A 25508-nucleotide genomic window follows, 5' to 3' on the forward strand; every position below is an offset into this window, starting at 1 on the left:
GTACATGAATACGAGAAGACCATGCAAAGGGCACACAGCTGGAATGTGAGGTCAAGTCCTTGGTGTTGTGACTGGGTGGGCGGAATTGCTCGAGCCACTTCAAGATGTTGGGCACTAACCAGGTGTCTCCATTTAATAGACATAAAATAGTAAACAAAACTGTGTTCAATGGCATCAATACCATAAATCATGGCATGTTGGCCGGCCGAACAGTAAAATGATCTTCTAATGAAGGTTTGGGGATCTTGCAGGTGTTTGCTTCAGGCTCAATTCAGGTCTAAAGAGCACAGACTTTCTCTGAGGTCTTCCTGGAAGATTGGAGTCAGCTCTGGGTGCCGTAGTCAGGTCACTTGTCCTCTCGTGGTGGTTTCTCAGAGCTGTGGATGGAAAGGGAGAAGCCGTTAATGTGAATGCCCCCTTTGGTGCCATCGTGGTACTGCTCACCTCAGCAGAACCAGGAACGTGATCTCCATGCACACATGTGTGACACTGTAGGCAGCAATGCCTCTCAGCACTGACAAATAGAGGAACTGAGCAATTGGGATTTGAAGTTCTCACATTTTTGTCTGTGTGAAATTTTCATACTAGAACAGTTTTGGAGGGGTGGTGGTGGGGGGGTTACAGTTGTTGATCTTTTTTGCCATTAGCACATTGCCCAGACAAAAATGCACTGTAGCACATATGAAAAGGGGAAAAAAATAATATTTTTTTTCAAAGCATAATTAAAATCTGTTTGCTCTGAACACATCCATTATATCAGCCAGTTTTTGGCACCACTCTTTGCCTGCCCCTTGGTAATCTGCTCGGCTCCCACTGAGGCGACGGATTCTCTGTTAAGCAATGTTTTCCCTTTCCCTATAGTTTAGCAAGTACATTTCAAATCTCATTTGTAAATAAAGTTAGAGCCTTTGCCTCCGGGTTAATTTGATTATTAAAAATCTGTAATGCATTTATATATTCATTTTTTCTGTAATGAATTGACGGTGTCACAGCAATAGAATTAGGTATTCATTTATTAGAATATTTCACAAGGAATTATTATTAGATTCTAGACAGTGCAGGATGTGTTAGGCCATGTTAGTGGCCCTCACCATTTCGTGATCGGTGTCTCCTTAAAGAAGACCCACGGGCAGTTAACAAGTTTTAAAAACAATGTCTGACACAGCCAGACGTCTGCTCGACAGCCTGTAAGTTAAATGAAAATGATTATGGTAATATGAAAGCATACTTCATCCATTTATCTATCATCCAAACCCGCTTCACCCTGAGCAGGGTTGAAGGGAAACAGGAGCCCATACCAGCAAGCACAGGGCACAAGGCAAGAAAAATTCCTGGACAGCCCATCACAAGGTGAACACACACATCGGGAAAATCTTTGGAATGATGGAGGAAGCCCACATGGACTCAGAGAGAACATGCAAACTCCATGCAAACACTTCATAAACAACTAATTCTATCGCATCCATCCAAATTGCCTATCATGTGAAAGAAATCATCAGAAAGATCTTTGGGCACTCTTCATGGGGCGTTATGAGTTTGTAGATCAGCCATGACAACAATGAATTGTAGCCCCAAATTACATGACGAGTACCTTCTTTGACAGCCCTGGCCCTGACTCCCTAAGAATACAACAATACAAACTACAAGGCTTAAGACTTAACCGTGACATTTCCTGGACCCTAACAGTTAGGGACTGCTTTACAGATCTCGCCTGTGGGGCACATCCACTCCACAGAGTATCCGTTCTTGCTGGCAATAACTTGTGTAACCACAGGTGGGCGAAACTGAGCCCCAAACCTCAGATACGATGTCACGCAACACAGTCGAAGGTTCAATTTCAAGATTTTGTTACACCAAAATAGTTCATAAAATGTGCACAATCAACAGTTATAAAACAAGTGAATCTTCATTCTCTCCTCCAGCTTCTCCTGTTGAGTGCTGCCTGCTGCCTCGAGACTCCGACTCCCCGAGGTGAGGCGACCAGCTCCTTTTAAGCTGAACCCAGGAATGTTTCCAGTACCATAGTGTGTCCTATTGGAAGCACTTCCAGGTAAGAAAGTCCTCCCCCCTCAACAGTGCCCTCTAGTGGCACCCAGGGACCCCAAAAGGGCTGCATTTCCAGACTCCAACTCCCATGTTCCCCTGCAGGTGTCCAAACTGCAACTCCTCAAGAGGACCACTGCCACATGTTGTATTGGGGATGAAACTATTCCTGGACTGTGGCTTCTGCTGGTCCATCCCTTATTTTCCTCAGGCTGGGCAAGAAGTTCTTTTCTCATTCAACCGGTCATGCCTGTTTGTCCTTCATGGCACTTAACTTGAAATGGTAGCTTTTCTTAAGCACAGCCCATCAATGGTAATTTATTTGCTATTTTCAAACAATCCTTACAAAACTGGGCATGAAAAGATGAAACCCATTCATATTTGTCTGCTTCTAAAAGCCAGGCCATATCCCCCCATGTTCCCCTACACTCCAGAGTCCAGCCTCCCAGATACTTCAAATTGATGAATTCCCCATAAGTGATCCTCTTGGGAAAGTATTTGTATTAGTCAGTAACTTAAGGAGGAGAATTCTCTTGTGGTTATGTTATCCAGTGGAATACAGAGACAACAAAGATCATAAGAAGTTGGGGCACCTATTGTAGGTGATTCCCATAAAATTGAAAAAGATGAAAGTAATGAAAATAAGAGAATGTCTTGTTCAGGCGTGAGTCACTTTGAGACTGAGTTCAAGATGGCGGTGGAGATGGCCTTTAGGAAGACAAGGTGGGTTCAGGATGCGGGAAGAAGGAAGTGACATTGTTGGTGGTCTGCCTGTGAATCATACACTCTGCAGAGGAAGGAACTAAGTGACTATGCCAACCCCTTGCTTGGAGTGTGATTACCATTAGACGAGCCCTATCGTTGTCTCCTATGCACTCGTGTGAGATCCTAATAACTAAAAAAGCTTGCCATTGAAACACTAGACATTCAAGAACACCTTGTCAAGTGCCTCAGTAGGCAGCAGACAACAGGAACACCCTAATGGCAGGTGCCGGAGTAGAAAGCACATACAAGATGCATGGATCTAGTTAGTAATGTCAGGAAAGCTCTCTTCGAGTGTGCAAGCAAGAATGTGTCTAAGATGCACAAGTATACAACAGAGCTTACAGGGATCCATTTTAAAGGCACACAGGGAGAAGGATTTGGAAATTGCACTGCAGCTCGTAAGTGTGTCTGTGCCTTCACTCTAAAGGTGGGAATTTGATGATCCAGACGAAGAACCCAACCATCATTGTGTCTCCTACTCCATCCCCCGTACTTACAAAGCTTTGGGAAAATGAACATGGCGTCAGTAGTGAACAGAGTCTAGCTGATGTGCCAGTGATCAGATCAATACAATATTCAGAGATAAGTTCCAAGGTAATGGACAGTGTAATAGGATGATGTTCCCAAAAAGCCTCAGCTTCCATTCACGATGACGAGAAAGCTTCAGTATCACTTTAGATTAGGTGTCCTAATACACTGTACTTACCATGTAATTACTAGTATAATTACCAAGGAACTAGGTGTTTTAGCGTAATGCTCCAATTAAGCATTCAATTGTAACTGTTATACCACAATTTTAGTAAGTATTTACAGTATGTACAGTTAGGTCCATAAATATTTGGACAGAGACAACTTTTTTCTAATTTTGGTTCTGTACATTACCACAATGAATTTTAAATGAAACAACTCAGATACAGTTGGAGTGCAGACTTTTAGCGGGTTGAACAAAAAGATTGCATAAAAATGTGAGGCAACTATAGCATTTTTTAACACAATCCTTTTATTTCAGGGGTTCAAAAGTAATTGGACAAATTAAATAACTGGAAATAAAATTTTTCATTTCGAATACTTGGTTGAAAACCCTTTGCTGGCAATGACAGCCTGAAGTCTTGAACTCATGGACATCACCAGATGCTGGGTTTCCTCTTTTTTTAATGCTCTGCCAGGCCTTTACTGCAGCGGCTTTCAGTTGCTGTTTGTTTGTGGGCCTTGCTGTCCGAAGTTTAGTCTTCAACAAGTGAAATGCCTGCTCAATTGGGTTAAGATCACGTGACTGACTTGGCCATTCAAGAATTTTCCACTTCTTTGCTTTAATAAACTCCTGTGTTGCTTTGGCTGTATGTTTTGGGTCATTGTCCATCTGTATCATGAAACGCAGCCCAATCAATTTGACTGCATTTAGCTTAGACAGTATGTCTCTGAACACCTCAGAATTCATTCGGCTGCTTCTGTCCTGTGTCACATCATCAATAAACACTAGTGTCCCAGTGCCACTGGCAGCCATGCACACCCAAGCCATCACACTGCCTCCACCGTGTTTTACAGATGATGTGGTATGCTTTGGATAATGAGCTGTTCCACACTGTGAACAGCTGTTCTTGCCATCATTCTGGTGGAGGTTGATCTTGGTTTCATCTGTCCAGAGAATGTTTTTCCAGAACTGTGCTGACTTTTTTAGATTTTCTTTAGCAAAGTCCAATCTAACCTTTTTATTCTTGAGGCTTATGAGTGGCTTGCACCTTGCAGTGCACCCTCTGTATTTACTTTCATGCAGTTTTCTCTTTATGGTAGACTTGGATATCAATATGCCTACCAAGCCCTGGAGAGTGTTGTTCACTTGGTTGGCTGTTGTGAAGGTTATGGCAAGCCGAATTAACACTTAGAGATATCTCAAAATAAATTTGAGCTATCTTAAAATGTAATTTACTTGTTAAGATATCTGAAACTCGCTTTGAGATATCTTAAAATAATTTCCTACACATTTTAAGATATCTTCAATACATTTTGAAATATCTCAGATGCATTTCAAGATATCTCAAATGAAAATGAATTTTCAGATATCTTAAATTGACCTTTCATGCATTTTAAAATATCTGAAATGCATTTCAATATATCTTAAAATCATTTCCTGTAAAACTGCGTATTATTTCAATGGGACTTCTTGTTTATTACAAGATATCTTAAAATGTATTTGAGATATCTTGAAATGAGCAGGAAGTGATGTTGAGATATCTGAAAATGGTATTGAGATATCTTGAAATAATTGAGTGTCCTTTTAAAGATATCTTAAAATGCATTTTAGATATCTTGAAATACAATTGGAGATATCTTGAAATACATTGTTAGATATCTGAAATGGAGCAGAGACCCATTTTAAGATATCATGAAATTAATTTGAGATATTTAAAAATGTATTTTAGATATCTCAAACAACAGTGAATTTTAAGTTATCTTAAATGTTTTTTGAGATATCTTAATTATTTTTTGTATAGCAAGCTGAATTAACATTTAGAGATATCTCAAAATGGATTTTAAGATATCTGGAAATGCATTTTAGATATCTCAAACTGAATTACAGATATCTAAAAATGCATCTATTTTAAGATATCTAAAAAGCATTTTATAATATCTTAAATAGATGTCAAGATATCTTGAAATGATATGCTGTACATTTTGAAATATCTGAAATGCGTTTTAAGATATCTTAAATGCAATTTGAGATATCTTGAAACAGGTTCCTGTGCATTTTGAGATATCGCAAATACATTTTGAGATATCTCGAAATCACTTCCTGTAACATTTCCTATTCTTTCAATGGGACTTCCTGTCTATTTCGAGATATCTCAAAATGAATTTGAGATATCTTAAAATACACTGGAAGTTATTTTAAGATATCTGAAAATGTATTTGTGATATCTTAAAATGTGCAGGAAGTTATGTTGAGATATCTGAAAATGCATTTCAGATATCTCAAAATAAATTTGAGATATCTTAAAATGATTGGGAAGTTATTTTAGGATATCTCAAAAAATATGGCAAGCCGAATTAACATTTAGAAATGATTCTGCGATCATCCACCACTGTTGTCTTCCGTGGACGTCCAGGTCTTTTTGTGTTGCTGAGTTCACCAGTGCTTGTTTTCTTTCTCAGGATGTACCAACCTGTAGATTTTGCCACTCGTAATATTGTAGCAATTTCTTGGATGGGTTTTTTCTGTTTTCGCAGCTTAAGGATGGCTTCTTTCACCTGCATGGAGAGCTCCTTTGACCGCATGTTGTCTGTTCACAGCAAAATCTTCCACATGCAAGCACCACACCTCAAATCAACTCCAGGCCTTTTATCTGCTTAATTGATAAGACATAACGACGGACTTGCCCACAACTGCCCATGAAATAGCCTTTGAGTCAATTGTCCAATTACTTTTGAGCCCCTGAAATGAAGGGATTGTGTTAAAAAAATGCTTTAGTTGCCTCACATTTTTATTCAATCGTTTTGTTCACCTCACTGAATTAAAGCTGAAAGTCTGCACTTCAACTGCATCTGAGTTGTTTCATTTAAAATTCATTGTTGTATTGTACAGAACCAAAATTAGAAAAAAGTTGTCCAAATATTTATGGACCTAACTGTATATAAATTGTGGAATAACCATTACAATTGAATGCTTATGAAAATTGTGGTATAACAGTTACAACTGAGTGCTTAACCACAGCATTACATTGTGTTACACAGTAAATACTAGCTAATAATGTCTAGTTCCTCTGTGATTATACAGGCAAATACATCGTAAACACAGTGTATTAGGGACACCTAATCTAAAGTGATACCAAAGCAAAATATGATGGAAAGAGAAAGCACAAATTCTGACCTGAATGGAAGATTCAGAATCAAGGAGTGCAGCTACACACCGACATTACGTCTGGGCAAAACAAAAAGATGTCCAGTTGTAACACCCCTGGTGCACCTGGCTAGCCTGGAAATTGTCACTGATTCACATAAAAGACAATCACATGGTGTCACAGTTTAGAGCTACAAGTTAGCAGAAATTGAATTTCTTTGGGATGTCGGAGGATAATATGGAGTACCAGAGGAGAAAAACAGGAATGGGATCCTAGATGCTGGAACTATGAGAGAGTAGCGCTAACCACCACTCCATTGTGCTCTTAGGCTGTGTATTTCCATTAATGTTTTACTTGTATATGACTCACCAGTTCACATTCTGTGCATCTGGAGTTGTTATATCAATAAAAAAAGAAAAAAAAACTAAAGAAAAATATAAGTAAGCTCAGCATTATTTGGTATATTAAATTCTAATAATATCATTTTACCCTTACCTGTCAAGCCTAGCCTGTTTAACCCCATCAATGAGGCCCATTGTGATCAACATTACAAGAAATGGCCTCCTACTGTTTTGGTCTCCATTGTTAACAGACATCTAGCAGAAGCAAGTGAAATTTCTACTGATGGCTTCAGGACGAAGATGTGGGTGCTAACCAAGGCTTGTTGGATGAATTGCTACTGATCAGCTTCTAAAACCTTCCTCTAGGACCTCCATCACCTGGCTTAGCTGTGGGCCACATTTTTTTCAGGATGACAAATGAATTATGGTATTGAAAGATACAACTAGTGCCTTTGGGTTTTCTGAACTCAAAACATCAATATTAAAATAAATAACTGCACAATGACACAGTTTGCTCCTTATCCTAAACATTCATGTGTGTTATATTGTTATTCTCTGTTGGATTACGCAGGTTTGAGAATGTTACATTATGTTGTTATTCCCTACTAGTGAAACAGAAGCTGTTTTTTTATTTCTTATGTTTTGTACTTACTATGTTCTTTATTGACGCCGTGCATTTCTGTGTCTTGTATGCTTATGAGCCATTGTGTTTGTCTTCTGACCAATTGCTCTATTTTCTCGATTAGTTCTTGCATGTCAATGTGTTTAGTTGTCTTCTCTACCTATTCACTTAACTGCCTTCTGTGATGGGTTTGACAGTCACCAGATGTCACTGCTTTATGCTTTCTTCCTTTCTATTATGGTGATCTTCATCATGTAAACAGTCTCTGTGATTTGCTTGACACTCAGCAGATGTTGCTGCTGTTCTTTGTCTTTCTGCCGTGTCACTTGGTTTTGCACTTAATTTGCCATAATGAACACAACCACAGATAACTTTGCTGCTAAACTTCCTAAGATGTGCTCTTCAAACAAACATTGATCTTAGGGAGTAAAAAGCAATGTTTGCATATGATTGGAAGCTTCGAGTATTTGGGAATCAAACTTTTCTACTTTGACAATACATACCGGTACTTACTTTTGTTTTCAACATGAAATATACAGCGTGATGATGATCAGATTGCTAATGTAATTTTGCTAAGTAGTTATCCTCAAAGAAACATTGATGCAAGTACTTTCATATGGCTGGAAGTTACGACTATTTGACAATCTTCTCGATTTTCGCCATGCAGTTCTGTCTCTGCGCTGTTCTTGCATTCCATATCCTGGACTTTATTTAACATGCCTACGAGCCATTGCGTCTGCCTGCTGCTGAATTGCACTGTACTGTCTTGTTTTTCTTAGGAGGCTGTGTTCCTTTAATGTGGGAAGTGACATCCTTCACATCTTCTACAGCTCTGTGATTGCCAGTGAGATTTTTCTATGCTGTGGTGTGCTGGTTTGGTAACATCACTTCAAGAGAGGCCCACTGAATCAACAAGCTAATTAAAAGGGCGGGCTCATTTATAGGGTGCATTCTGGACCCCCTGGAGGTCGTAGAAAATGAGCAAATTAAAATAAAATGGAGTGTCATTATGAACAATGCTGCACATCCTCTCTCTGCCACACCAACACTGAGGACTTTCAGTTAATGAATTATTCAGCAGAAGTGAGTCAGGAAACAAATAAAGATCTGTTTATCTATTCCAGATTACTTCTTACGTGTCAGTGTAGTTCAGTGTCTTGTCTGCTTATTCTTTCTCATTCTGTGTCACTTCATCACTTTCTGTGTTGTGTTTGATGCTCAGCAGATGTTGCCGCTTTTCTTTCTTCTTGTTATGATGTTGTTAGTCACATAAATCGCCTTTTTTATTAATTTTATATTGTAATCATTCCATACAAATCGATCAATTTTTACAAAAAATAGGATTGAGAACAAGTTGATAAATGGCCTTTGCTATTTGCTTGGCGCTTAGCAGTTGTCACTGCTGTTCTTTTCCTTTCCACTATGTCACTTGGTTTTACGCTCATTTTGCTGTAATAAACACAGGACCAAACTACCACACCTAAAATCTTTTGGAATTTCAAGATTGTATAAAGTCCCTAACTTTCGATTAAGACCAAGATTAATATTATAGACCCCAGCAGTTTGTGAGTAATCATTTGACAGAAGGACATACCTTCACATTTTATTATATATGATTGTATGTTGCTTTATTTGCTGTACTGCATGTGTTACATGCCTACTGCCTCTTTTTGATGCACTTTTGATTATGAATATTCGGCAGTTGGACATCTTAATGTATATCCATATTTTACAAACCAATCTGAACAGCAATACATGAACATTAAGGATGAATAGAAGAGGAATGTTGGAAGTGAGCTTTTAGCTCACACATTGAGAGGTTAATATAATAAAAGCTCTGTAGGTGTTAAAGTCTTCAAGATAATTGTGGAAAGGGGTCATCAAAACTGGCTGGAGGGTTTCTAGCCAGAAGTCAATACTGATTTCTTCAGAGCTGGCCCTTGGGTGCAATTTGGAGAGGTAATCTAATTCTGCTTTGTTGGCTTAATGTCGAAATTTGCCAGCCACAGTTCACGGGTACAGTAAGAATAATGAATGCTTGTTGACATTTGGTTCCTTTTTGTTGCTGAAGATGCGAGTGCTTAGCTTTCTCATGCAGTGGGAACAAAATGGCCCAATGGAGGGAGGTTAGCCCTAATTCAATGTTGTGTCTACATTCAGCTATGCAAAATCATGTTTTGATTTAACAAAATGGTAACATTTTTAAAATTATGTTTGAATTATCAATAGGCATGTGTTTCCTTTCTCAAAGCACCGCTGACTCTTCTCATGTTTTTCAGTTGTTAAAATGGCCTCATAATGAGAGTATAAGATATCATTTCATTGTATCTTTCCACCATAAAATAATTTATCCTTAGTTATTTGGCTAACACTTTTATTGAAGGAGACTAATAACATTTATGACACAACGGCTTACATTTCTTTTGGTTTTCCAATTGGAACACAGGCAGGTCAAGTGACTTGCTCAGGACACTCAGTGCGAGTAGGATTTGAACCCACATCCTCAGCGTTTGAAGTCCAAAGCCTTAACCACGACGCCACACTGCCTCCTAACTTCTCTCAAGTTTGTTAGAATATCAGGTGAAGATCTGGATGACCATCTAGATCAGGGATCTCAAACTCCAGTCTTAGAGGGCCGCAGTGGCTGCAGGTTTTCATTCTAACCCTTTTCTTAATTAGTGACCTGTTTTTGCTGCTGATTAATGTCTTTTGAATTAATTTTACCTGACTTGCTCTTGAAGAGTCAGACCTCTTAATTGTTTCTTTTTCTTTAATTAGCAGCCAAATAATAATGACATACAAAATCAACCAAGACGTGACCATCATACAATACCTGAAAATAAAAAGGGTGGAGGTCTCAGGAATGTTGGTCTGCTCAGGTCCCCAAAACATTTCAACAGTAAAGAGAAAATCAACAATTTTGGAAATGTCTGCTATTGCACAATGAGAGCAGCAACACGCCATTGGATTAAAAAACAGGTTTAATTAACAACAAGAATCAGAGCCTAATTAAGCAACTGGTTGGAGTGAAATTGGTTGGTGTTTGAGGCCCTGACTTAGTTGGTCTTCCGTTGGCTCACTCACTTCATATTTCATTTCTGTTTAAGGAAAGAAATGAAGCAATTCAGAGGAAGGATGAAGAAATTCTGGGGAACAAATCTTACAAAACAAGTCAATTACAATTAATTCAAAAGAAGTTAATTAGCAGCAAAAACAAGTCACTAATTTAAAAAAAGGGTTTTAATGAAACCCTGCAGCCACTGCGGCCCTCCAGGACTGGAGTTTGAGATCCCCTATCAAGATTTGGACCCTTAATATTTATTTTGCCATTTATCGAAACCTATAGGCATCCATCCATCCATCCACTATCCAACCCGCTATATCCTAACTACTGGGTCACGGGGGTCTGCTGGAGCCAATCCCAGCTAACACAGGGCGCAAGGCAGGAAACAAACCCTGGGCAGGGCACTAGCCCACCGGAGGGCACACGCACACACCAAGCACACACTAGGCATTCAGAGGTTTATTTTATTTTATTTTATTGCAGGATCTCTGCTAATGGGCATTTAGTTAAATGATTCTGTTTTGCCTCCTGGTCTAATTTTATGATAAGGCTTTTATATTAAATTACCATTTACCGGAAACCTGGGATTAAATCCTTAATCACTCACTGTCTTTTTGGAATCTTCACATTATCCTTGAGACTTTTTTTGTGGTGTTTTGGTTTAATGTGTCTTGGACGTGTGTATGAGTGATCTGCTGTTTTCCATCTAGGCTTGGTTTCTGACCCTCAATTGAGAATTTTAGAAAATAAATGTATAGATGGCCATTAAGGTCTAAAAGTGAGCAGGTACTACAGGAATGTGCACAAGCAGGTGGATGTATGATTCTGCATATACTGGATGGTGATTTGCTTTATTACATCTTTAAATATGTACAGCCAAAGGGAGAGGTGCTAGATAACCATAAACCCGTCGATCCAGCCGTCAGCAATCCGGAGCAGATTCACAGAGGCCACAGACTATTCCAGAAGCATTGAGTGCAAGGCAATAGCCAACCTTAAACAATGAAACTGGACATAAAAGCCAAAGCAGCTCCATGTTTTATCTGCGAATTCCAGGAACCCTGCCTGGGAAAAAAGTGGGTTTGGAGAAAAGATGTATGGACTATAAACTATGGCAATATAGCCAACTCCTCCACAGTACTCTAAACTTTCAAACTGTCAGGACCTCCAGGGGATGAAGAAACCAGGCACTGGAGACGTATCATGAAAACACATAGATCCCAAAAGCACTTCCACAAATGCCCATCTAGATATAGAAGCAAACACAGAATCTTTATAAAAAATGTTATTTTTCACAAGAAATACTGTGAAGTTTCAAAGATCCCAAAAGGCATAAAGGAGTTGCCTAAAATAAGGGCATCCAAAACAAACAGTCCAAACAGAATGCAAGTAAAAAGTCAAAAACAGAGCAGAAGGTCAAGTATCCAGAAATCAAACAAATCACTAAATAATAATAAACACAAGTAAACGCGCTGACTCTCTAGTGCATTCACAACGAACTGCCAGGAACTGTGGGAGACCACCTGGATTTAGAGGAAAATAACACAAACAAAGAAAATACAGCAGAAAATGAATAAAACTAACATTAACACAAATGAATGGCTCAACAAAGACCAAAAAGGACAGAAAAGAAGACTTTGAACCCCATCCAGGGAGGAACCTTGGCTGAGTTAGAACAACATGACGCTTGTTATACCATCTGATGCTCAATGTGATATTATTTTTTGTATATGACACATTATATCTGTCAGATTCATTACAGATTCTGTTGCCTCATATCTTCTGTAAAACGTAATTGACGCAATTAATTATTAATACAAACTAAGCTTATCAAATAGCTATTACAAGACTTGGGCTAGAATAAGTAATTTTCTAGCTTTGTTCTATATTCTTTATATTTCATAATTATTCAGATGAAGGTATTTCCTAAGCATTTTATGTATTAATGTTTCATGGGCACTACTATTTTTGTGCTTCAGGATTTTGTGGGAAACACCATTTTGTGAGTTGATTGGGATGGTTGTCTCAAGTGAATCATTATATCCATGTTATATTATTTGGCCACTTACATAAACCAAATCCAAACTTGGCCCAAAACTGACTGACTGAATGACTTCCCAACAATCACACTAATGGTTTAAAACCTTCTGTTGGTTACAACTTTGGCTTTGTTGGCAACCTTGAATTTAGCCAACTTGAAGAATCATTTGTTGTCCTTTAGTGTTTTAAGGAGGGTGGTCTCTTCAGGCAGCTGGTTAGATCTTCCTGTGCTTGACTACTTTTCTTTATACCCTGTAAAAGATAGCTGGGAGACCTACCTGACCGGGACTCCCAAGAGATGGAAGGATGAGGGAAGGTGGCTGCTTTAGCGCACTGCCTCCCCCAAAATGCTAGATGGCAGCAGTGCCCCAGATTCCCATAGGGCACCATGGGACTTGGACTTCTATATCTCAGCCCTGTTGGGTACTGTGGGTGCCGCCAGGGCGTGCTGTGAAAGTGGAAGAGACATGTGGCATGAGGTTTCCACCTTGCAGACCACATTATTGGAAGAGTAGAAGCACTTCTGGGTTGGCCAATATAAGAGGACTTGACCGACCTCACAGAGACGAGCCAGAGTCGGTGGAAGATGGACAAAGCTGTTGTTTACTTGTGGCTGTGGCAGTGGGAAATGCTTTTGGCAAGAGTTTCCTAAAAATAAGTAATCTCTTTGTACTTTCAACTTGTGCTCTTTGTCTGTTGTGTTGGGGTTGACAAGCAACAGTGCCCTCTAGTGTCCACACCCCCTTCTATATACAGGTTAGGGCAGTAGCAAAGTCCGTAACAAGGTGGATTCATGGAGCCTTCAATGAATGGCTATAAAACACATAACAACTGGAAGTCATTCGACCTACAACCCCATTTAAGATATTTAAGATAAGTAGAGTCAAAATGATTGGATAAGTAGAGACAGCAATTTTTGCTTACTTAATTTAACACAAAACTCCATCTATGAATTTTCCAGAATTGATTTTCTCATCATTGATATGAATCCGCACAGGAACCTCAAGATTAATTTTGTATTGTTTTTTGACTATTAGTATTGACTTCTTCTTATTATCAATATTAGAATTATTTTTATTGCATCATTGCAGTGCCACTTTGTGCTTATTTTGATCACAGATGCTGCCTTTTTGGACTTGACGTTTATGGTAATGGTGATGTTGTTTATAGCAATGATAAAGCTTGCTGGACATATGTTTTGCTGGCATCTAATTTTGTTATGTTGCAGCCTTATGCTAAAATCATTTCAATTATTTTTTTTCCTCATCAAACAACACTCAGTACCCCAGTATGCCAAAGCAAAAAAGGATTTTCAGGAATATCTGCCTAAATTTATGTATTCAGACCCTTTGCTATGACACTTACCATTTGGCTCAAGGGCATCCCATTATCTTGATCATCGTTGAAATGTTTCTACATCATGTTTGGAATCCATCTGTGGCCATTTCAATTGACTGAACATTATTAGGAAAGGTTGTGGAAGAATACTTTTAGGGCAACATAGTATTCATCTTAAAGAAATAGCATAAAGGGTTAATAAATGTCAGAAACATGTTCAGGTGAACAACAAAATGTACACTGAAATATAAGAATTGGTTTAGGAAAAATACTGAGATGGCCAAGTAAATAAAGTACCAGAAGAAAGGTTGAAGTAATATACAAAATACACTGAAGGATGACTAATAAATCAGCAGATATCCTATAAACGAGACTGGATAGTTGTTATATGGACAGAAATTTCAAGGGTGGTGGCACAACTGAAAGGTATAAGAAGAAACAGCATATACTATAATAGACTTTTACTTTATATAAATCATTTGGTTGTAAACTAATGAACCAACCACAGTAAAATGTATACATTGATTGACACTGTATGTAAATTCAATAGTTTATAAAATGAACCTTAATTCTTTGTTTATCTGATTATTCTGACCATGCTGTAACAGACTGCTTTTTGAAGGATGCTCCCTCCAAGGCATTTTGCCGAAGAGCAATTAAAAGATACAATGAACAGTTTTTCTCCTGCCTGATAACTGATTTGTCCTGTTAGTGGAAGTTTGTTTCTTTCTTTAATAAGATGTTAAATTTCTACCACAAGGTACACAGTTGACAATGTGTATCAGAGCAAAAACCAAGCCATAAGATCAAAGGACTTGCCTGTAGAACTTAGAGACGGGATGGTGTCAAGACACAGGTTTAGGGAAGGCTATGAAAAATATCTGCAGCATTGAAGGTTCCCAAGAACACAGCAGCCATACTTCTACAATGGAATAAGTTTGGAACAACAATGACTCTTCCTAGAGCTGAGCAATCAACGGATAATGGCCTTGGTAAGAGAGGTGACAAAGAACCTGACTGGAAATGGGGAAAACTTCTAGAAGGACAACCACCTCTGCAACGCTCCTCTTATCTGGGCTTTATGGCAGAGCGGTCAGACGACACACAAAAAGCTTAAAAGAAGTTTGCAAAAAGACACTTAAATGACTTGCAGACTATGAGAAACAAGATTCTACAGTTAGATGAAAACCAGACTGTTTAGCCTCAGGTCTACAAATGACATCTGGTAGCAACAGGCACCACTCTTCATCTGTGCAATACCATTGCAACGATGAGGCATGGTGGTGGGAGCATCATACTGTGGGGCTGTTTTTCAGTGGCAGGGACTGGAAGACTAGTCAAGGCTGAGGGAAAGTTGATCACAGCAAAGTAAAGAAAAATCCTAAATAAAAACCTGCTCCAGGGTGCTCTGGACAACCAAAAAGGGCAGAAGGTTCACCTTCTAACAGGACAATGACCCTATGCACAAAGAAAAGACAACACAGTAGTTTCTTAGGGTCTTCTCTGGGAATATCATTGAGCTGAAAATGTAGACTTGACCCCAATCAAACATCTCCAGAGAGACCTGAAAATAGCTGTCTACTCCTGGCTGAGCTTGAGAGGGTCTGCAGAGAAGAACGGCAGAATATCCTCAAATCCAGGTGTGTAGAACTTGTCACAATATACCCAAAGAGACTTCACGGTGAGATTTCTGACAATATGGGCTTCAAGCAAGTCCTGAATGAGAATCTGAATACTTATTACTTAATTTTTTTCACCAACACCTCTTCCAGCAACGACCCAAACTTCTCCTATGGTCTCCCATCCAAGTACCGGGGGGCTGAAAATGCTTAGCTTCAAGTGGATGACCTCTTCTGAAGTGCATGTGGCATGGCTTAAATCATGAGATGAACAGTTAACATTTGCACCAATCATGAGTCAAGTCTAAATGATGGTTTAATTTTTATTGTGTAATTAGCTGTCCCCCACGGCTCAGCCTGCTTAGTAGTGAAACTGGACAAACTTCAAAAATCAATAAAAAAAAAATTTAAAAATGTAATTTGTATTGAGACAATTTTATATTGATGGCTTTCGTATCCAAGGGTCTCTTGATATACAATATTTTTAGTTTTGCTATCAGGGCGAGAATGTAGCTGTGATCTCTTACCAGAAATGTAAAAGTTGGCAAGATATTTCTGGCCAAGCGGAAGGTATGTACGCTCCAATGTCAAACGTTGGCGCAGTATGTGATCACGTCTAGCTCTGATGTGAGAGTGTCCATCGCGTGGGGATAAGAATTTGTGGCCGTGATATCTCTGCCAATGAGCAGCAGCCCTCTAAAACACACATAACTGTGATCTCTAGATGATAATGTCTGCTGAACAAACAGGTATCGCTAGCTAAGTGGAGGCAAGGTACTCCAACACGCAGTGAGAGGTAGAGCGACTTGAACAGAGGCTGGCGTGTGAGTGAGGAGGAACCCGTCTGGCTCCCTACTCTTGAGGTCCTGCCCCCCTCCTCAGATTTGCATGAAAAAGTCAGTACCGCAAGTGAACTATGATTCTTAGTGTGATGAAAGAAGTTGCAAAATCAACTGGAATGTTCAAGCAAATTATTGAAAAAAACCCAATCTAAATCTGTTAAATAGTTTTCTCGTGGAAAATGGACAGACAGACGTTGGATTTTATATATATATATATATATATATATATATATATATATATATATATAGAGAGAGAGAGAGAGAGAGAGAGAGATATGTATGATCTAATGTTTTACCTCAATTCTATTTATTCGTAATAATTTTGTTGACAAGTTTAATGTTCTCTGTAATACCAGCTGGCCTTTTGGAACAATAAAATTGAATTGAAACATACAAACATTCCTATTGTGCGGATTGATAGTTATCAATTGATATAATCTGCACAACTATGGATAGTTTGAAATCCTAGCCAGGATTTGAACTCAGGTCCACAGCTCATACAATCATGCCAGCCTTTAACACAACATACTTTCTAAATTAAACATTTACAAAAATGAAGTATGACAAAAGAAAAGGCGTGTTAGACTTGAGGGAGTGAATTCCAGAATAAGTGCACTTGTTTTTCCTTTTATAAATATTTTATGGCCTACAGTGTAGATGTGTTCAGCTTTTATTTTAATCTTAACTCAAACACAAGCACTGCACATTTTAATATTGTCACGGAGCTTGTCAGTCCTCTCCAGACTGATTGTTCTTTTTTTTAAGATATAGTGCCTTGGGCTTTCAAACCTTTAATGTGGCAACACCTCCAAATAGCAGAGCTGCTTTCTCTTATAGGGCTTAATGCATTCCTTTCTTCAAGGAGAATAAATCATCTCTAATAATAAAACTCTCTTGATTTTTAAAAAAAAAAAAAACTGCCTCCAGAAGGAAGCAGCCTACAGGATTTATTTTTACCTGACACTCGACCCCTAAACAGCTCTGACAAAAGAAGCTGGCAGCACTTCCTTATTGCTCGGCTCCTGGTGTCAGACGGCCACACCTTACTGGGGTAAGAGTTACACGCGTTACCAGGAGACCGACGCACACAATAGCAATTCAGAGGCCTAAAGCCGGCGGGCAACTCTCTGGGGATCTACACTGGGAGCATTTAGTGGTGAAACTAAGAGGGAGGCGATCTGAAGGGCCACCTGGTCTCCCCCCACTAACTCTAGCATGGCCTGGCGGCGAGACAGCTGGAGCACATAGAGGAGCACCGGTGTCACAGCTATAGAAGGACTGGGAATTTGGTACCACTTAGCAGCTGACAGCAAACATCCTGGTGAGTTTTTGAGAAAGAAAGCAAGAAAGTAAAATGTGACGACAAAGTGGCCTGGTGGCTAGTAATACAGCCCAGCTTTGACACCTGGTCCTGCCACCTTCTTTGTTAAGTTTGCATGTTCTCCATGTGAGAATGTGGGTGTTTTTTCAGGTACTTCTATTATCTCCCTCCAGAACATGCAGGTTAGGAATGTATTAGTGATACTACATTGGCCCAAAATATGAGGCAGGGCAGGTGTATCCATGGCTGTGCTCACTGACAGTCTGGTATCCTGTCTAAATGTGGCTCTTTTCTTGAGCCAGAACAATATCCAGCTACCTTTTAACTTATCAATATGTTACTTCAACGGTGTCTAGTTTGTAGCAAAATCGTAATTACCCCTGGATTTAAACAACACTTCTTTACATAGATGATATGATGTTTCTCTGTTTAGGTGTTTTGTACTTGTGTTCCATGTCTTTCAGCTGTGTGCTTAAGTGCAAGTGTAATTAATAAGTATAAGCTGAAATAAATTAAAGATAAACTCCCTTTGCAGCAAACAGGTAGGTAGTGAAGCTCAGGGGTACAGCTTGATATGAGCACATGGGGGAATCTTTATTTAATTATGTTTTGAACACAAATTTTCATTATGTGTATAACGCAATATTGTTTCAGGCTCCCCTTGAGCATTTTTGGAGAAAAGCAGATGTGACTTTGGGTGAAATTTTAAATGTTGGAATGTTTCTTGTGATGCACTGCTGGAAACGTATCTTTTGTTTGCTTTAACCTCATCACCTTGTTGTGATGAAGGCTCACTTACCAAAAATTGAATGGATCGACTTCAGGTGCCCTGCTGTATCAGGCTTCACGTGGTCAGTGTGTCTAGGACTTTTTCATTTACAGAATGTACGTCAGAAAATTAGAGATCTGAACAATATGCATGACGTATCCAAACGTCTTCTGAATATTAAACAAGTTAAATTGGCAGAGTTCTGTTTTCTTGCAGTAGTGACGAGTATTATTTTCACAAGTGGCCACCACCTGCCCCATAACTCAAAATGAACATACCGTATATATACTCGTGTATAAGTCAGGTCTTGAAACTTGAAAAAACGATCATAAAACCAGACCCCGACTTGTACACATGTTCAAATATGTGACACTTTTTTTTTTTTTTAAATCTTCTTGCTTCCTCCAGTCTCACCCCAGTTTCTCAGACGAATCGAATTTTGTTGCAGCAGCACAGTTACCAATTTCTTTTGCCACTTCAATGACTTTTAATTTAAAACCAGCTCCATGTTTTCTTCTGATTGAACTCTCCATTGTAGATAAGGGATGCTCTTACGATAAAGGTGTATGAGGGTTTGAGATGAAAAAAACACAAAACAGTGCAAACGTCGCTTCGAGAATAGTTCAGGGTATTACCGTGTGGTCACGTAGGCACAATACATAAAAAAAGGCCGTGTGCTCCATGGTTACTCTCAGGCAGGCGTTAGCAAATCATAATCTCTTGGACCAATAGTGTGTGTTTTCTGCATTCATATTATACGACCGACATTATAAAATACCGGAAATTATACGATAAAATCAAGTCCTGACTTATCCGCAGGAGAACTTAAACGCGAGTATATACGGTAATTTTGACAGCGGATTGCTTGCAGTCCCATCTGATGGACTCTCCTTGTCGATTTTTGACTGCCAAAAGCGGTGTACTTTCCACAATCCAACATTTGCGTTCCCAGATAGGAGTCGTGTTCCTGTTCAACTTATGCTTGTCAAAATGAAAATCATTTTTACAGTTCATTGAATGCTTCCTTATATGGGGAAAGTGTAAGGACTTAGTGGTGAAAATGGAGGTACTGGGTGTATTTGGGAAGGTTTTTCCTTTGTGTACTCCCACACCATAACCTATTGTCTGTCAAACATTTCAATCTTCGGTTTTCAATGGATATCGATGTTTTAGGGTCCCCTGATACCGAAAACATGTATCTTAATGATGGGTGTGTGTGTATCACAGTTTATTGAGGAAAGTCTAGAGCTAATACGGCGGACGGAAAAATACCAATCTCGAAACTAAAATCTGTTATGAGATGATGATGTGCTGAAAAGTTTTTGAGCCAAATCGTGAACGAGAAAGAGACAATCTAGGGAAACCCTCAAATACCATAATTCTGCAATTAATTATGGATTCTTCTCATCAATTGCTATTGTAATGACATATATTATGATCTGAAACTGAATTACTGAAATGTTATAGAATAGTTTGAGTAACTTGGTTCCTAGGGTGCAAAGCCTACCGATGCTCACATTCGAATTTTATTCCTTTCCCCTGTTATTTAGGGCTTAAAGTTAAATCAGTGGTGTTTCTTTTTGTATGGCTATGCAGGTCTCAGAGGATAAGAAGTTTTGAAAAATGAACGATGTGTAGAAAATTAGAGGTAGGGATGTCACAGATATTCAACTAAAGATTGACTGTGTTTCTTTACCATCTTTGTGCAAGGCTTTGCATTTGGCCGTTGTACACAAATTTCAATATTTTGTGGCTCTGTGGTTCACATCAGCAATGAGGACTCTGACAGTGTGGTCAAATTTGACACCAAAGGCAGAACAGAGACCAGGAGGCTACGAATATGCAGCAAAATTGAAAACAAAGTAGAAGGAATTTGCAGATGTTATTTTGTGCTGAAAACAGAAAGATTTATATAAGGCTGTCAGGCATACAATGGAGTAGGGGGAGCGTCTGACAATAAAATCTGAAATGGGGATATGGACAGTGGTACAGCCGAAACAGCTGGACAATGCTTTAAAGGACTTGAACTGGATGATGGCCTGGGGATGTTTGAGCGAGAGGATGCATACGTGAGGTTTTACCCAGACAAGGACATGTCTAAAAGCAGACTGTGCTAGGTGGAGACAGTCTGACATGTTTTGGAAGTGCAGGTGGACACAAGAAGTGTGGGAGAATGTGAAAGGATTTTTGATAATTGTAACCGATTACGTTTGGAAAGGGGAAGGTCTAGCTGGAAATGGCAGAGGTTGAAGGGAGGCCTTTAAGTTATGGCTTGTTATTAGCCCAGCCAAGAAGTACATATGGGAGGTCAGGTGTATCTGGTCTGTGGCCAGAGATGTGCACTGGCTAAAACGATTTTGGAAAAGGAGCTTGAAAAAAAAATAAAGAGGGATATTGAGAAGTGGGTTTACAGCTGCAAAACGGAGATGAAAAGGATTGTGGGAAATGAGGAATAAGGCTTTAATGGGAAAAAAACTTGTGTGAATAGTATGGATGTTTGGTCCAATGTTTTAGAGGGATGAAGGTTTTGGTTAAGAGACGTAAATGGAACACAACTGTGTTTGTTATATGGTAAAGTGGTATTTTGTAATATGTAGATAAAAACGTATTTTTACAATAAAGAAAAAAAATCTCAGCTTTTTTTAAGGTGATGATATAATTTCCAGAAATGAGCGTAATTTTCATAACTGGTCACTTGTTACAGTGAAAATGAGTGTCATTTCCAAAACACGTGGGAGAGGTGTTCCCCCTTCAATTTCACCATGTAGATGAGCATACCTTTCACAGTTGTTACAGTGTAGTTGAGCATCATTTTAAAAGTCATTATCTGCTACTTTACATTCACTTTTTGAATTTTTGCAATGAAAACAAGTAAAATTTTCATAAGGGTTGCTTGTGATGTTCCATGTTAACTTCTTATAACGCGAGTGTCATTTTTCCAGTGAGTTGCTTGCTAACCTATCAGATGTTCCCTGTTGACCTTCTACACTCAAACTAAATTTAAGTATTAGCCAATCTAACAGAAACATTTCCTCTTGACATTTTATAGCCAAAATGGCTTTGCAGCTTTATCTGGTTGGGGTGGACGTATTCCTTGGAATCATTTTTCTGTCAATGCATCGGTGGCTTAGCCTGACATTCTGCCATCCCAGTCTCTTAATAAATCTATAATATCTCAGCTATTTTGGCAAATGCCTAACCTGCATGCTTATGTTAAAAAAAATACAGACAAAACATTTGTCTTACAACAAATGGCTTTTGGTCCATATTTTAATGCCATGCTTAATTTAGGATAATTTAGTAAACTTACTCAACAAACAAGTCTTTGTTTTAAAAATGAGTTTGGTGCATAGAATGAGCTTTACAAATCTGTTGTTCAGCCATCTGTCAAACCATTGCTGTTGGCAGTAAACAGGAAGAGTGCTCTTTACATTGCGAGTTTCCTGGAAGTGCAAATTTTGCACTTTGAGCTACATTTTTTTGTATGAAAATGTGCTAAATAAATAAATGTTGTTGTTGTTGTTATAGACAGACAGACAGACAGAATATGAGGATAAATCAAACTTGATCATCTAAACTTCCTTCCCAAATGTTAGTCAGTCAGTCAGTCACTTTGCAACCCGCTATATCCTAAAAGGGTCATGGGAGTCTGCTGGAGCCTATCCCAGCCAGCACAGGGTGCAAGGCAGGAATAAACCCCGGGAAGGGTGCCAGCCCACTGCAGCCAAATATTAGTGATAGATAGATAGATAGATAGATAGATAGATAGATAGATAGATAGATAGATAGATAGATAGATAGATAGATAGATAGATAGATAAATCAAAGATAGATCATCTAAACTTACTTTCCAAATATAATTAGTAAATGGTAAAAATGTCAGACAGACAGATAGATTAATAGAATATGATGATACATTAAACTTGGCCATCTAAACTTCTTTCTGGACAATCTTTCATATTCATATTATGCAAGTATATTACAGAATTCACAGTTCTTTAACATTGACTACTTAGACCAGCATAAGCTTCTGTATGGCTTCAGAAAAAATTACTTTCATGCTGGGTTTCACGTAACTTGTTACCAATTCCCGCACTTCAGTTTCATAAACAAAATTCAAGGCATGCAAAATATCAAAATCTGAAACAGCAACATAGCAATATTAGATAGATAAACCTTGGACAGGGCGCCAGGCCATCGCAGCCAAATGTTAGTGATAGATAGATAGATAGATAGATAGATAGATAGATAGATAGATAGATAGATAGATAGATAGATAGATAGATAGATAGATAGATAGATAAATCAAAGTTGATCATCTAACTTTCCTTCCCAAATGTTAGACTAATTAGTAAATGGTAAAAATGTCAGACAGACATATACATTAGATGGATAGAATACGATGATACATTAAACTTGATCATCTAAACGTCTTTCTCAAATGTTACAGAAATGAGAAAATGGTAAAAATGTAATGCTGCGTACTGTGCTGTAGCAAACAAGATATGGTAACCCTTTACTGATGCTTTGTATTATGAAGACCCAAAGTAGTGTACGTTAAGGTCTTGTCACATACTAGTAAATGTGTAATGGATGTATTTTTGTAGTAGATAAACTAAAGTGTTACACAAGATATAAAATGCTTCAGATCGGTGTGGACACAGACAGCCAGTCCATATATGAACTAACACACACAGATCCATTATTTCATTGGATATGACTAAAGCTGTTATAACCCACCATAGAACAAGTTACTATAAATGAGCTTTTGTGAAGACCTTTTGTGTATTATATATCAGTACTTCTCAAGTTATTTGTCCTTAAGGGCCAATTTTGTTTATTTGTATTCGGTGATGACGATTTGCTAGCAATAATTTTAATGTAATCTAGCCTACATTTTCCTCTGAATGGTACACACTACCAAATAATGGTAAATACATACTGAGAATTTAAAAACAGTGCACATAATAGGTGAGCTACACACAGTATTCATTCAAAAATAACCCAGCACATGGGTGTTTCATATTTCTTCACATTTAGTGTCTTTTTAATTGGTGACCTGGGACTGTCCTACTTTCACAAGTTTGTCGAAATCAGGGGTAAATGAAAAGAGTGCAGAGAGGAGTCTGTTTTAACTTGAAGCCGTCTGACTCATCTGGAATTTTGGTGTGCACAATTATTGCACAAGACAAGATGAGCTGCAAAAGTGTGAGCTTTCATATATTTGGCGTGTGTGTGATGTGCAACAAAATGATACCCGGACTGACTACTGGCTTGTTCTATAAACACAACAAAAATTATTGTTATTTGTGAAGTGTTAAGATTTTCATTTGAAAAAGTTGAACAAGTTACTTTAGCATGTGCTCTGACTTCAAATGTCTTTAAAGCTGAAGGCTTAATGATTTTGCCTGGTAGCACCACTCCACAGATAATGCCGTTGCTTGCCATGCATGTGAGTAAATCTACATCTGTTCTTTTATCATTTTGGTTTGGCTCAGGTTTTTGGAATGAATCTTGTGAAGAGTTTGGAGTAGGTGATGTTAGGTGGCATGTGAGGAAGTTGTTTGTGTTCTTTTGCTCTCTTAATGTAGTTTGTGGTGTATAACAGGCTGCCATCTGCTTATACTGTAACTGGATTTACTTATGTCAATTCATTTCCACAGTCTGCAGTAGAAAAACGTGCCTTTAAATGGGTGCAGAACTGAAATCTGCATCCATTCGACTTTCAAAGCATTAAAATGATATCTGATTTCCTTTTGCTGTTGTTTTTTAACGTAAGATGAAGACCCATCTAGGGCGTCCAGGACATATGGGTTGAGAAGCACTGTTAAAAGTGTACATTTGAATCTGCTCATATAATAGACTTAAATGGCTGGAAACCTAATATCAAACAGACACTCACCCCCCAGGTCCTTAGAAATGTTCTCCAAACCTTTACAGTCATAAGCAGGTCACTGAGACACTTGGGCAAGTGATGTCATATGATTCTTCATAAAGCTCTGTTGATTTGTAGAGCAGTGTATGCTCCGGGCGGTGAGCCAGACCACTTGGATTTATGCCCAGCAGATCTCCTCATCCTTCCTGATTTCCTGTTTGGGGAAACCACAGATGGCCTCAGTGTGGATGCAGGACCTTCCGTTATTGCTGTAATATGGTGCAATTAAGAATTCAAGTCACAGACTATTATCTTAAGTACTGCTGGGTCATTCAAATCACTCTGCAGACTTGCTGTATGCAGTTACAAAATAAACAGTCAGTCAAAATATGGGCAACAAATGAGGCCGTCTCATGACAGAATGAGCTGTGTGACCTGATGGTATCCCTGACACTGTTTTAATTACATGTATAAATCTTTGCCTGCCCTGTTCTCCAAATCAAGTTAATGGTGCCACAAACGGACTCTGTCACACTGCTCTTCTGTTGCACTAAGAAATCATTCATTGTGTGTCATGTGACTGATCCATCTTGACTAACAGGAGTCTTTCTCATTCAGCCTGTGCAGAGGCCTAAGCACTCTCAGCGAGTCATTTGTGTCTTTCAAGAAATCCTTCAGATTATTGTAATCTCTTCATTTTCTCAGCCCTAACCTTAGCTCTTCTTAGCACCTAACAGATCAACTGCGCTATTTCGGGACAAAATCAAACTGCAGGGAAATAAATAGAAATCAACGTGTTTAATGAATCATTTCACATTGCTGAGGGCATAAGAAGTAGGCAGGAACATGAGTCACTTTTGTCTAATCCAGGGATGATGAACTTTATCAAGCAGACCCTCAAGGAGGGTAAGTGCACTTACGCAGTACGGCTAGTCTGGTTATTCATTCCTATTGGTCATCAAGTTAAGTAAAGGGGGCGTGTAATCTTCTGTGGGGTTGACTACACTGCTTTTTCAGCTATTGGGGCACTGAC

The 25508-nt window shown here is 38.7% G+C and overlaps 1 protein-coding gene across 1 annotated transcript in view; it reads left to right on the forward strand.

Annotated features, from left to right (window-relative positions):
* Positions 1-17545: 17545 nt before the first annotated feature.
* The window catches only part of fam81b (family with sequence similarity 81 member B), a 45821-nt gene continuing 37858 nt past the window's right edge, over positions 17546-25508 (forward strand). Inside the window, exon 1 of the mRNA XM_039759361.1 lies at positions 17546-17831. The gene's annotated coding sequence lies outside the window, so the exon portion shown is untranslated. The remainder of the gene's footprint in view (positions 17832-25508) is intronic.

This window comes from Polypterus senegalus, chromosome 7 (genome assembly GCF_016835505.1).
Source record: "Polypterus senegalus isolate Bchr_013 chromosome 7, ASM1683550v1, whole genome shotgun sequence".
In the NCBI taxonomy this organism is placed as follows: domain Eukaryota; kingdom Metazoa; phylum Chordata; class Cladistia; order Polypteriformes; family Polypteridae; genus Polypterus; species Polypterus senegalus.